Source organism: Epinephelus lanceolatus, chromosome 14 (assembly GCF_041903045.1).
Source record: "Epinephelus lanceolatus isolate andai-2023 chromosome 14, ASM4190304v1, whole genome shotgun sequence".
Lineage (NCBI taxonomy): Eukaryota > Metazoa > Chordata > Actinopteri > Perciformes > Serranidae > Epinephelus > Epinephelus lanceolatus.
In genome coordinates this window covers 30,000,373-30,014,655 of record NC_135747.1, presented here as the reverse complement: position 1 = coordinate 30,014,655, position 14,283 = coordinate 30,000,373, and positions in this window count along the sequence as shown.

Sequence of the window (14,283 nt, the reverse complement as noted above, 5' to 3'; positions counted from 1 at the left end):
GTCAATTAAAGCATTCTACGGTCTGTTATTCCTGATTATACCATGGGCTGGGTGGATACTCGATTCTGATTGGCTGCAGGGTGTCTTAAAAAGTGTTAATGGACACCTTTGAAGTTCTGTTCACCGTTCTAAATCAATGCACTGGCTTTATAATGTTATCAGCCTGTATCTAATATGAGTAAAGGACTCAGTCAAATCCCCTGTTTGCAATTTACTTACAAGACCGTCCTTCAGTAGTAGCGTGATGCTGTGGCCAACAGTAATGCTACACGTGGCGTGTCATTTAATCGTTAAAATCTTGATATTGATTTGGGGACAGTGAAATGGCTGGATAGCTACCTAGTCTTGCTGTTAAACATATTGTCAAATTATATTTACTGTTTAAAAACCATATGCAGAATTTTTGACTTTTAATGTTACTAGCAGAGCGTTAGCTTTTTGAATCCTCAGGTGTTTTTTTTGTTTTTTGTTTTTTGTTTTAATTTATATGCACAATGATAAAAACAAGGATTATATTTAATAATACAAGGACAAATAATTGTGCAGGAGAGGAAAAGAAGCCCAAAGGGCTTATATAAAATCCTCCCCTCCAATACAAAATCACTAAAACAGATCAACTAATAAAAAAGAAAAAAGGAAAAGAAGCAGAAAAGGGAAAGAGACAAGGAAAAAACACAACAAACAAACTGGTTGGTGTTACCAGGGAAACCAAGTTGTGGCTTCTGAAACACTTTAGATTTTGACTGCAAAAAATATAAAAATATAAATCAAATCAAACTTTATCCATACAGCACCTTTCATACAACCGTGCAGTGCTGAGTGCTTCACAGAGCAGGAATAAAACAGCACAGAAAAAGTAACAAGTGAAAAGCTAGATATTTCAACAAGAAATGATAAGATATTTAAAAGAACAAATAAATACAAAAGAAAAAAATTAGAGAATGCCAAAGATGAGACTTTGGAACAGAGCCAATAAAATAAAAGACACCATTAAGTAAAAGCCAAGCTAAAAACATATGTCTTAAGGTTTCTTTTAAAAATGTCCACTGAGGTGAAGTTCCTCAGACTGTTCCATGGACCTAGGCTGCAGTGACTAAACACTGATTCCTCATGGATTTTTGCTGAAATCTCTGGGAAAACCAGCAGAAGAGGATCTGAGAAGAAGCATGTCTGAGAGAATGAATATTCTTAAATGAATCTTCTTTTTTGTTTGTTTGTTTCTTTGGTAAGTCGCCATGGTATAAGCGGGATAATTCTCTTCATGTTGTCCTGACCTCATCAGGAATTATCCCTTAGATAGTGGATTGCAGCTTTAAGTGACTGTTCCTATAGACACAGTTTTGGTCAAAGATGCTTAGCAGAATCTATATAATCATAATTGAATAAATGAAATGTGTCAGTGTTTGGCGATTGCTTGAGTAAGTAGCAGTGTAATAAACAGGATAATGTACATTTTTGTCATATATCTAATAATGATCTTACTTCTGAATGTCATATAATATAACTCCTGAGCCTCAGAGTTCTTGCCACTTCCATTGCTAGGCAGTATGTTGTGAAACGGAAAGATATTCAAAAGTTTGAATGAAGAGTTTCACAATCTTGACAAGTTCCTAAAGCAGATGAGAAATACAAAATTTTGCTTGAAATCCAAAGAATAGTGAATAGTATTGCATCATGCTACACAATGTTATGAGGTTTAAGTAAGCCTCACTCAATATGTTTTGTTTTTTCCCCCTCATTCTGAAACAGACAATATCCTACTATATTGTTTACATGGCTAATGAATATAATGATACCACTGATTTTCTTGTTTACATGCAGCTGTGCACACTCTGATTAATGTCAATCACCCCCGTGATGTATGTCCTACAACTACAGCTATTTATACATATGCAAAACCTTTCGTGATGTTTTTAAGTAGGTGTGTTTCTCCTTCCGACCAGAAATGTGGACTTGTCTTTTGGGCATCTCTATCTCACAGCCTTGCAAACTGTTGGCTAGTTGGTTTGTGCACAACACACAGAGTTGACCATAGAAAGGCAAGAAGCCGAGTGCTGTAACCTTTGGTAGAAACCACAATTTAGACACATATTATGAATGCGCTGAACAAGTGTCCAGAGAATACTCATAAAATCTGCAAAATATCAGTACATCCCACGTCTTGACCTGAAAATGAGACATTTGGAATGTGGCCTGATTCGGAATACCTAATTGGAACAAGCTGTTTACGTGACCCGTATCAAATTTAGAATATTGTCATATTCAGAATAATAGTTGAATATTTGTGTGCATGTAAACGTAGTCAGTGTTGATAATCTCATCTAAAGGTCGGTACTTGTGCAGTAAAGGTCCAGGGTGCAGGATTTAGGGGGATATATTGGCAAAAATGGAATATAATATAATAAGTATTTATCCTTTAGTGTATGATCCTCTATTGTGGCTTCCAAGTAAGTAAAAAAAAAAAATAGCCGCCCACAGACGCCATAACAGGAGATATGATGAACTCACTGTCTTTGGTTCAGTCTACTCACTGTTTGATGACCCAGGTGCTTCGGTTGGTTTTAGAGTTGACTAATTTGCAGGATGTATGGAGTGTTGCAAGATGACGCTATGAACCGATTGTCTTGATTGTCATGTTCATAAACAAAGAAAAGAGAAATCCCCAAACAAGCGTTCCTCACATTAACAGGCCTTTACAAGAAACAAAGTTCAAATCAATGGGGTATTAAACGACTTCATCAAACATTAAAAACTGAAACCCCGTAATGTCTTTACACACTCCACACTTAATTCAGCACACCTGCCTTTAATTAAAGGTTCCTGGGATGCTAGGTCAGGTGGTGCATTAAAGTGAATTAGAAAAATAATAGAAGACTAGGACTTGCAAGAAACAGCCCATGAAAATAAGAATCACTGTGTTATCGTTGCCTTAGAATGAGCTGTTTATATCTACATAGGGAGCAAGTCCACAGAGTACACAGGACTGTTTGTGTAGTTGCGTGGGTTGCTGTAGTTAGCAGCCCCTCTGCAGAGAGTCACATAGTGTCGGAAAACCACTTGTGACGTGAAACTGCTTTAATTAGTGTTTTTACTTGTTTAAGTCATCAGGTCCATGCTCCCAGTTAAAAACCTCCTGAACACTGAACACTTAAGGAATCCTAACCAGGAGTTCACGCTCAGCACATTGGAGAAAGTTCAGCTGGTTGCAGTCTAAAATCTAAAATCCAGGGTTCCCACGGTCACAGAAAACCTGGGAAAGTCATGGAAATTCACAGTCATGTTTTTCAGGCCTGGAAAAGTGATAGGATTAGTCAAAATCATTGAAAGATTTGGAAAAGGCCAACAATTGTGTTGTGTATAATAAAATTGTAACAGTAATATTCCGTGGATGACCTTTCACGTAATGTAACACAAAAGCAAATTTATTTTTTTCTGTAGCTGTTGATTTATTCTAACATATGTTGATATCTGACAACCTTTTGTTTACTATCAGTTTATTCATTTGCTCGCCACGTTCAATTTCTCCATTTGCGTGTGCCAGTTAGCTGAAATTATGATAGACTTGAGTTTGAGCCTGATATGTGTGAAAAAGGCCAGGCAGAATCATGAAAAAGTTTTGAAATTTCGTCCATAAAAATGTGTGGGAACCCTGTGAAAGTTCATTCATTTCTGCTAGCCAATAAGAATCAAGAATTTTCAGTGACCGTAGCGTAAGCAACGATACCTGTCTAAAAGTTGCTGCTATTAGCCACCACCATTACTGATCGTACCAGACCAGGTAAGGCTGCAAAACCTCTGATAATTTGATCTGAGTAAAGGTGCATTGTGTTGTTTATGAGTTTACATTTCCATGTGTGAGAGGAAATGTGCCCTCGTGTTATTTGAATCCATCTAAATGCTTCAGAATGACAAAATGTTGCATTGTCATAACACAGAGACAGGAATAACTGATGGATGAATGAAGGGCAGCAGGTTCTGGTTTTAATTTCCGTCAGTGTTGATCTTGGAGATGCTGTCCAGGCCATATGAAGACAGAGTGTCACTCCATAACGTGGATAGATGGGATTAGTATCAGCACTTAACAAATGAAGAACATCCTTCATACTAATCTTCCGGCTGTCAGACATGAGCGAGTCAGGAGAGACTCCTGCTCCCTTAGTCCAGATCAGCTTACTACTAATGATACACCCACTCCGGCTTCCCGTCCCACCATAATGAACTGAACAATAACAGCGTGACTGGCCAGACATGCATTAATATTGAGCATGTATCTAATATGGTGGCCTATTAAGGACACATTTGTTCTGTGAATGAAGGAGCTTTTTTTCTGTCTTCAGGAAGGAAGACTTTAACTTTTACAATAAAGTCATTCACATGGTTGATTTTTGTTTTTCATTTTCAGTAACTAATTACAAGCGTTTAGCTGCGGAGCAAATCAATCAGCATATCATGAGTCATCACACAAATTCATGCAAAATCATTCACAGCAAAATGATGAAGTGGCAAGCATCTAACACTCCTCCTTTTGTCACTCTAGGCTAACAGTGTTCTCCTTCTGTCCTTCTCTGTCTCAGTCAGCCTTTTGACCTTCAAGAACTTGCTGTCTTCCACCACTTTGTGTGCTCACCTCTCCACCACGCTGATGTTCTCATTACCTTTCTATAACGCAGCAACACTCTGTGTCTCTGTTGTTTTTGTCTGTTTAAGAGATACAGGAAGGAAGCACATTTCCAACACAACAAGGGAAAAGTGAGATAAATGCTGTAAATTAGTGCACTTGGAAACAAATTATGTTCAATCTAACAGTGGTATGGTGGAGTTTTCTCACCATGAGTCACTTGGTGCCACTCAGAGGACCCTGATTATGTTTTGTCTGGCTCAACTGAGTCTTGATTGAAATGGCGACGCACAAATCCGGTGACAAAAACCTGGATGCATGTTGCCTCAGCCACATCCGCAACCTCTCTCACTCCAACAGGGCAGTGACTGCAACACATGAAATGTGTCAGGATGATGTAGCTGCTGAGCAGTGACAAAGAGGAGTGCCATCGACAACTTTCCACTGTAATTATTGAAATTGTAGCTGGGGTGCACTCACAATGCATCTTGGCCTGTCTCTCTCCCCCATTAGCCCAGAGTGAACCGGAAACACTTGATGCATGAGTGACACAGTGCCAGCAGATGTTCCAGCAGCTGTCTTTGGATGCTTTCCCATTAACACAGGGAGAAACTGCATGTAGACGTCTCCACAGGACTTTGTTTTGTGTTTTGTGCACAAGAACACAGTCGAGATGGTTTTTTTCTGACTCTGTAGTTTGGGTTTCTAGAGCAATTGAAAGGTTAGGCTTCAGTGAAAAGCCAGAGTTTAGCACTGTGTGACAATTTGCAACCACTTCTGTTTGAATGAGACCACTTTGAACCATAATTTCTTCAACAGTAGATTTCTAGAATTTACAGTGCGATCATTGTTAGGCAAAATAAAATAATTGGAACCATTACAGTTTTACAGAGGAGTTAAATCTTTCCATTCAATCTCATAAACCTGTGCCATGTTTTGGGAGTCTAATAAGCCTTCAGTCTCATGGATCTGTTACTCAGGCTGTATTTCCTGGAACATATTTAATCTGCTTCTTTTGTGTTCAGACTACCGGTGACAAAGCCGGTGTAATAAACCGACAAACTGACACCTGACACTGTGTGTCGCTGTGTATCAGGTCAACCCGTATTTGGTTTCTGCAAACCACGGATACATTACATTTATGCTATTGTATAGCAGATTCGTTGAAACTAGGGCTGCCCCCTAATAGCCAATAACCAAACGTTAGTCGACCAGAAAGGTAATTAGTCGTCAAGATTTCATTGGTCGCTTAGTCGCAGAAAAAAACAAACAAACGTGAAACTCTATTAGGAGCTGCACCTTGTCAAAATCAAAACCTAAATGACTGGACCATGTGGGAATTTAATCTGAAAGGACAGACACAGGAAGTATCCACGCTCAGCAGTCAGACAGGAGTCAGGTTAATTTCCAGGGCTGGTACCTGCGGTTATTCCACAGGCCAATTAATAACATGTCGGGCAGGAAATCCAAAGTGTGGGATCATTTTGAGAAGGTGAAGGACGAACCCAAGGTGATATGTAAACTCATCCTCATTGGTCGACTACAAACATGACGTATCATCTGAAACATGGAAGTAGCTACATGCCCATTAGCCCACAGCGTCATTAACAGGCGGCTCGCTCAGTGTGTGACGTGCACTTGTAGATAAAATATAAGCCTATATTAATGAAGGTTCATTAGTCGGGTTTGTATTTCTCTGTAATGTAGCACAGTGTTAACAATGTTACTGATACTATTCTTTCTCACACCTTCAACTCAAACCATTGTGTTGCCCTGCCCAAAATATATCATTTAATAATTAAATTAACATCATAAACATGGGGGCGACTAGTCGATGAATGGCCCTAAATGACGACTATTGGTCGACTAGGACCAAATTCCTAGTCAGGGGCAGCCCTAGTTGAAACTTCACGCAACAACTAGGTGTAACAAAGGCATAAATGTCAAATGCAGTGAAGTATAAAATAGGATGTAAAAATGTAATGTATTCGTGGTTTGCAGAAATGTACAATGCCAACACTGTCTTCTGGTGATTGGGCTGAATGGGCATGAAGCGCTACAAATCCAGCTTGAGCTGGCCTTAACTCTTTCAGGGCTTTTATGACAAGGTGAAGGGTCAACCAATCACATAATTTTGCTTCAACAAGCGTTTAAGCAACATTTCAGTGTAGCTGGCCATACTGTAGCTTTGACACGTACTATGAGCAGACCGTTACGGGGTACCTGAAGCAACATGCCCCCATTAAGTTCTTTATGATTTCTAAACTCAAGGTTGCTTAGGTCTTAACACTCATTTAAAGATTAAAATAAATTCTATAGAATCCATTGAGACCATAGAAAAATGGAATTTCAGTGTGTTTTTTTGCCTTTATTGGATGTACAACAAGTGAGAGACAGACATGAACCAGGGATATTGTAGGTATGTTGTGAGCACCTGAGCCACTAAGATACCAGGCTGACCCTTCAGGGCGAAATCAGATTACATCCCTTTAACATACCATTGGTAATTACATTTGTGAAAGAGATATGTTGATCATTGGGATTTACTGCTCCTAAACATTAGCATCATTGTGTAGCTGAACTGTAGGTGGGTTGTGATGGAGCAGGGCTCTACGTCTCTGGTGGGTGGTTGTTGGAACAGGATAGTATAGTCGCACTATAATGACATTAAATCCTCCATAAATATTGCCAATACCAATGACTGCGCTCAATATCATAGACTGTAATCAGACTCCGAGTCTCCTGGAAGAGAGGTTAAAGGAGTCACACACACCCTCCCCCCACCCCTGAATTTATATAACAACAAAGTGGCATCTTGTCATGAACTGAGTGTTTAGCTGTTACAGTATAGAGTGGGTGGATTTGACAGTCCAGCCCATAGCTGTGTGGGTCCTGCTGCTTTGTCAGTGAATTCTTAAAGTATTTCTGCTGTTCTCTGCTGTTACAGCAACCCTTCCCTCCCAACGGGAGTGCATGTGACAAGTTTGTCCAAAACCCCTTGTGAGACAACAAAGCTTGCTTGTCTGTCTTCGCCTCGCAACTCGAGGGACAAACAGTACAGACTTCACCTGCCTAAATAACAACCACTTAAGCATAAGGAGACATATTGTTATTCAGATTTTTTCAAGTCCTTGTATAAGACCTAAAATCTGACGAGTTGATCTTACTTTAAAAAAATCCAGGAAACTGATTGGATTGGAAACAGTACGTCTAACTTTAAGTCTGTGCCTAACTGTCAGAACATCCCTGTTTTTGGTGTCCTTCAAATAGAAGTCAGTCTGTACGCTGTTATAGGCAACTGAGAGATGGGGAAAGTGAATAAGTTACGTTACAGTTCGTTCACCCACTGGCTATAAAAAACAATCAGTGCATGTAAAAAGTTATATACAAGTCAAGTCCAGTCAATTTTATTTATGTAGCATATTTCATATGACAAGCGTAAACTCAATGTGCTTAAGATACATCGTACATGACAAACATAAAATACATGAGATAATAAAGTATTATATATATATAAAAACAAGCAGGGCATGATAAAACCAATCAGAATAGGAGGCTACTGTTATCATTCTTAAAAAAGGGGAGATAATAACAATAATAATACGTATTCCGAGAACAAATAAAAATACACTTAAAATCCTAACTAAAAGCTTGCGAAAAAAGATACGTCTTTAGTTTGCTTTTAAAAGAGAACACTGTCGTTCATGTGGTAGAGAATTCTAGAGAGTAAGACATAATAACTTTTTACAGTACCTTTAATTTGTGTTTACTTATAAAATAAACATAACTTAAGATAGGTAAACATTACTTAATAGTTACCGTAAAACTTCAATTAATAACCCGGGCTATTATTAGCTTAAATCACTTAAATCAACGGGCCTATATTTGGGACAGGCCTTTAATTCCTTTCAGACTAAAACTGTTGCTCAGCAAAAATCGGGAAGTGCAATCAAACTGTTTATTTAAACCAGCATGAATATTACTTGTATAAAAATTAGGCTTCAGATATGAATCAGTAATTTGATCTAGCTCCGACAGACAGCGCATCAAAGAGCAAGAGAGAGTTGCAGCACCTGGCATACGGACACAGTTTATCTCGTTATAACAATATTCACAACTTGGAGTAATTTTTATGAAAAACCCTTTTGATTCATTTGACCTGAGGACCCTTACAGACTAAAGGAATATGAATAACTTACAGAGTAATCGAGGAATGGACACATAAATTGAGGTTATCAGCAACTGGGTTTTATACTTCCAAAGAACTTCTATTAGAAAAATGAACTGCTTGGCAACCAGACCAGGCCTCTAATGGAGACATTTGTCAAAATGTGTAGCCACACTGGGCTAGTAAAAGGGACTGGGCGTTTAATTGAAGTCGATATGTTCACGTATCTTTCTCAAGGCAGTCACTTTCCTTTATTTTTTAAGACCAACTTGTCTGATTTCACAGTGATAACATCTTGCAAAGTAGGTCTGATAGAGGTCTGAAATGTTATGTGAGGAAAAGCCTTTGCTCTCTGTATGATCTCTATATTCCAGCTAAATAATTAAGAGTCTTCATGTTTATCCTCCAGTCGGTAATCGTCAGGAGAGCCGGGCAAGTGGGAGCCACTGGGCCTAGAAGCCAAATGATTGCAGACATATGGTATGATAAAAACATCCAGTTAAACTACATCCTAACATCGTATCCTAACATCAACATCAGTTGTTTGTAATGCAGCATTGAAAAACACAGCCATGTCAGAGCCAGAGGAAAGAGTGAAAGAGCGACTGCAGCACTCCTGCCTACGCCTCTGTCAGACAATTTGAGTGCAGATCCAGCCCGCCTCTACCACCTGCGGTAGGGCCTCTGATACAATGGAGCTTTAAACAATGAATAAATCATATCTGCTGTACTTAAAAGCACCCCTTTTGTCCTTCAAACCATTCAAACACTTGCTGTTATGGGTGTTTAATGTGAGAGAGCTGAGGGAAGGGAGACCCAGTGGAAGGGAAAAGTTAGCAGATGATGTAGCTTTACTCTCTTTTCCCCCCATTTGGACTAAACCAGGCTTGAAATGACTAAGCTTGGAATGACAAGTAATTGGGCATATCTGAGGAGCATATCAGAGGCCAGACCTTGTTCAGGCTGGGGGCGAAGGGTCTCGGGTTTCCTGTCCCTTTGAGCCCGCAGCAGGTGATCTCCTTCACATTGTCTCTGGCACATTTCTACACCATTAGATAGGATTTTTCACTCTTACAAATCATGGAGCAGTCCGCAGATGAAAACTCTGGACATATATATATGTGCAAACTATATGAGACAGCCTTTGTGTCTCTCAAAAGACAGTTAGAGGCAAGGAGACAAAGTCCACTTTCAACCCTCTCTGCCCTATGTAATAGTCTGTAATTGTTTTACACGCTGAGTGCTGACGTCCTGCGGGCCTCAGCGGGAATGAGATGGATTTTATTTCCATTTTCAGTTCTATGTGGATGAGTCCTGGCCTGCACTACTAATAAGCAGATCCGCCACACTTTAAGGACTGGCTTAATTACTGATTCTTGGCTGACCTTGCTGTCTGAACTTTGCTTTAGAGCATCAATTGTGGCTCGTCAATTTCTATGTTAATGAACACTAGAGGCGATGGGGAGGGACAGGGAGGGGACAATTGTTTTCAGACAAAGTTGATGTTCCGAGGAGGAGTTACGTGATTAAAAGACTGTTTAGTAACCTTGTGTTAAAAGAGTGAGAGAGATAAAAGACATGAGATAACAAATGTCCTCTTCACTTTTATGACTTTATTTTTGTATAATTTCACATCTGGCCTGATGGGTCACAACAACAGCGCTGTTTGTTCTGCATGTGTCGTGATAATTATGTTCTGGTATTGCAAACATCTACATTTCCTAAAACAGAGGACAATCAAACACCAGCTTTGAGCCACCACTGATCAGGGCATTGTCATCAGCGCTAATCGCTGTATGAGCACAGTGCAGAGCAGCACCGATTAGCCAGCCAGTGGGATACACACAAAGGGACTCACATGCTCAACAGGCACACGCAGCTGGACAATCTACCTCAACAACTAGGAAAGAAGTTCAGATTACAACACACACAGAGATAACATGACTTCATTCACTGCTTAGGATGCCATTACTTCCATGGGCGGATTGTGTGCAAAAGGCCCCTGTCACCTCTCCAACATAGGAGCAGGACACACAGAATTTGTAGTGGTGTTTTGCATCTCTTTGTAGTCAGTATGTATTTTATTATTTCAGTGTCTGGTCTAGTTATTTGGTGTTCCTTTGCATCTCTCATTTTGGTCTTTTTGTGTCTCCTCCTGGTTCCAGGTGAAGGCTGGGGGCCCTGACGCTTTGGGTCCTTGGGCTTGTGCCTGCTAGGCCTGCTCAATAATATCTATCCATGATTATTCCAGCATAACTTTACACAGCAAATAGTTGTTTGCCGCTATATTGATGCTCTGAATGTTGTATAGAGCACCTTTAAAATCTTCAGTTCAAATAACCGCTTTACTGTTCCTGTGCGTCCTCACTAATTTTCCATGTTTTATTCGCCTTACCCTCCCACTGTCATGGGTATGGTAAGAACCCGATTGCAACACCACAGCAAGATAATGAAGGTTTGTAATGCCCTTTGTAATGCACTAAGTGTGACATGCCGAAGTAGAGAGCAGGTGAATCAGTGGTGTCTGCTGACTGCACACAAATGGCAAACCAACGTGTGCAGTGGTGCAGTCGGGAGACGATGTCAGATGAGCAGGAGTACTCACAGGAGAAGTTGCCACACTGGTGAACAGCAGTCAGACAGGGAGAGATTCATCAGCAGCGATAATAAGTGGAATCCATGGTGCACACACAAAGGTGGAATTTGCAGCCACACAGCAAAGCAATCCACAGGTGGATGAACAAGTAGACTCACACACAGACGATCTCTCCAAACAGCCACGGGGAACAGGTGGGCAGAAACCACAAAGGCGGAAGCTGAGCTCTCGGTTGGAGACAAAAGGCTGAGTGGTTTACCGGGGAGCAGATGAAACAGGAGAGTCAGGGGCAGGTGGGCTTGTCAACGAGGAAGCAGTCCAAGGATAAACACTGGAAAGTCCTGCATGGGTATGGTGGAGAACAGTCTAGCAAGAAGAGTCTGTGAAGCTGAAGTCTTATACTGGTAGGAGGTAATGATCCACAGGTGAGGGGCGTTAACTTGATGAGACAGTTGTGGTGGACCGGCAGGAGTGGGAGATGTGTTGACAAGTGATAGGTTGGCAGGTAGGTGTGGTAGAAAGGTGGGGTTAGTGGAAATTTACTGGGTAAACTGAGAGAATGGCATGTATGGCAGGTTGGGAGTGCACACTGTGACATACACTGATTATTACTGCATGCTTTAAAACCCCTTTGTAAAAGGAGGTGGTCAAAGTGCACCCAGGTGTCCACTCTTTTATATTTTACCTTACAAAAATCTGACCATTTGACCCCTCTCTGCCAGAGTTGTGGCTTTTCATCTGTGTTATATGTTGTGCAATCCACCCACCAAAAGGTAGTATTATAATTTAGGGAAGTTCACATTTTCTCATCATAATTATGAGCAGCTAAGTAGTAAAATATGTTCAAGTCAGCCTCCTAGTTTCAGTTCTGAAGAAGAGATATCAGGAATTTCTGACAGCAACGATATCTCCCACAACTGCCATCCCCGGGAGCTACATCTGTTTAAAATCCAATATTAACACTATAATGAATTCTGCCACTTTAAAAAGAGCTTCACACGCTTTGTTTGTATCGAGTTTCACTTGTTAAAAAACTGCTACAAATTGATAACACAACAAAAGCAGCTAATTAAGGCTGTTTGAGTGATGAGACTAAAATTCAGCAGTAAAAATGTGACGTTTTCCTGTTCTTCCCATTCTGCCAACATTGTGTTAATACAGTACTGGATACACAGGTGTAAAAAATATACATTTAAAATATATTTTTGATTTTGGGGTGAACTGTCTGTTGAAACTGAACCTCACTTTGATAAAACTATTTTCTTTTTGGCATTAAACCACCTGTTTATTTTTTATTTGTCTTTCAAATTTGGAGGAAGGAATCCATACTCTAAAACTGGACCAATAGATAGCCTTGAATGTTCGTCTATACACCCAATCACACACATATGATGAACAGAAAGACCACAAGTATGTGTGAAGCTTCACTGCACTTGTGGGATTCCTTCACCCCACCTCGCTCTTTGTACCTTTTCCTGTATTCCTTTAGATGGAAAATGCTGATCCTGATTCAGCAGTCTGATTAAAAGGACTGGGAATCAACTGGGAATCATCAGGAATGCTCCCATGATGGCTCTGGATGCACTCCCTTGATTGGCTGCTTGATGTATAATTCAGGTTAGATGGGAGACCTTAATGAGACTGGCTAATGATGTTGACAGTGTCGATGAAAAAGAGTAAGGCCTGCACACGCTCCATACCTCAAATTCATTTAGACAGACTTTGTATCAATACTAATCAAGGTCAAAGCCCTGTTTCCAACAAACACTTTCAGTATGGTACCTTTGGAACCAAGAGTAACCCTTTAGACATGGTACCTAGACCCTAGTGTTTCCACTGCAAACAGTACTCTTACATGTGGGTGGTTGCTCCGTCTAGCACTCACTGCAGTGTTCACAGCTCCACCTTTTAGTACCAGATCTGTGTGCTATGTACTCAACAGAGGGGTGGACCAAAAATGGGGACGATACGGAGCGATTCCATTGGTACCATCCACAACTTTTCACAGTGGAAACGGAAAAAACGAGAATGCACTCCGGGTTGACAACACTGTGTGACCCAGGACATAAAGCACCGCCCACGGGTGAAACCCTGTCTTTATAGGCAGTCCCACATGCTCAACACCAAACAGCTGAGCAGGTACAACAGCTAGTTCTTGACAAGCCAGTTAGCAACTAGCTGGCGAACTTAGTGGAGCACTAAGCCACTAAAGACCAAGATATGTCCATCAGGAGCTGGTAGAGACCAAAAATGGAGCTAAAAGACAGTGAATATTTGACTTATGTTTACCAAGTTAGAAACACAACTCCAAATGAATGATAATGTTGCTCCTTAACTGCTGGATTTGTAAATAAGCAACAAGTTTACTGATGATATGTCAATGTTTTTACAGCTTCTTTATGCTGCCCCCAAGTGGCCTAAAAAAGTAGTTATTGCAGGTTTAATGCATGTTACCTCAAAATATGATGGAGATATTCTGGTGAATTATTTGTGTATTTTGTTGTGTATTTGATCCCATTTACTTTTTCCTCACATTTTTCATTGCATACTATTTGTTCTGTTATTTGCTTTGAGATGTTTATCACCAGGGCCATATTGTATGGTTTAATAGCACCTGTCACTTCACAGCCGGTCAAGGTATTGGTAACCTCTTTTTCCTTTTTTACGTAATGAATGTGTGGTCTGAGGTTATTGTGCAGGCTTTTCAATCAATGCCATTTTCTGTTAGCCGTGCACCTACGTCTGATGTACGAACAATTAAGTTCCTCATTCATATCTCAGCATTCTACCACAGGCGCTCACAAATGCATCTTCACAGCAGAGTTTTCCGAGTGCCTCTCACTGAGCTCTTTCCTCCTCTCTTCCTTCTCTGTTGAAGGAGATTCTGCTCTAACTGTTTTT